A 269-nucleotide genomic window follows, 5' to 3' on the forward strand; every position below is an offset into this window, starting at 1 on the left:
ATTGATTTTGAGTGTGGGATTTTGAGTGCAATTAATAAATATTGAGTAACAATGCAGAATGCGTGAGAATTGTTTTTACAGAAGCTGAGACAAGCCTCAGTGGTAATTTGAACATCTGCTGCAGGAAGTGGTGAGGTAGTGTTGTGGTGTTTTGCTTTTGTAGTTGTCCCTTTGATGCGCAGCTTCAAAAAGATCTTCGAGCTCTAATTTTGAGTTCAAGGTTTATTGTAGAAACACTCATACAAATTCCACATGCTATCAGGATGAAG

At 37.9% G+C, this 269-nt stretch overlaps 1 protein-coding gene across 3 annotated transcripts in view; it reads right to left on the reverse strand.

Moving 5' to 3' along the window:
• Positions 1-214: 214 nt before the first annotated feature.
• The window catches only part of LOC310783845 (granzyme A-like), a 5398-nt gene continuing 5343 nt past the window's right edge, over positions 215-269 (reverse strand). For 2 of the 3 annotated variants that reach the window (XM_083644747.1, XM_083644746.1), the window contains exon 6: positions 215-269. This exon is cut by the window's right edge and continues 275 nt beyond it. The gene's annotated coding sequence lies outside the window, so the exon portion shown is untranslated. The other variant, XM_083644748.1, reaches the window with a different exon arrangement.

Source organism: Poromitra crassiceps (genome assembly GCF_964638095.1).
Source record: "Poromitra crassiceps genome assembly, chromosome: 10".
NCBI classification, from domain to species: Eukaryota; Metazoa; Chordata; class Actinopteri; order Beryciformes; family Melamphaidae; genus Poromitra; species Poromitra crassiceps.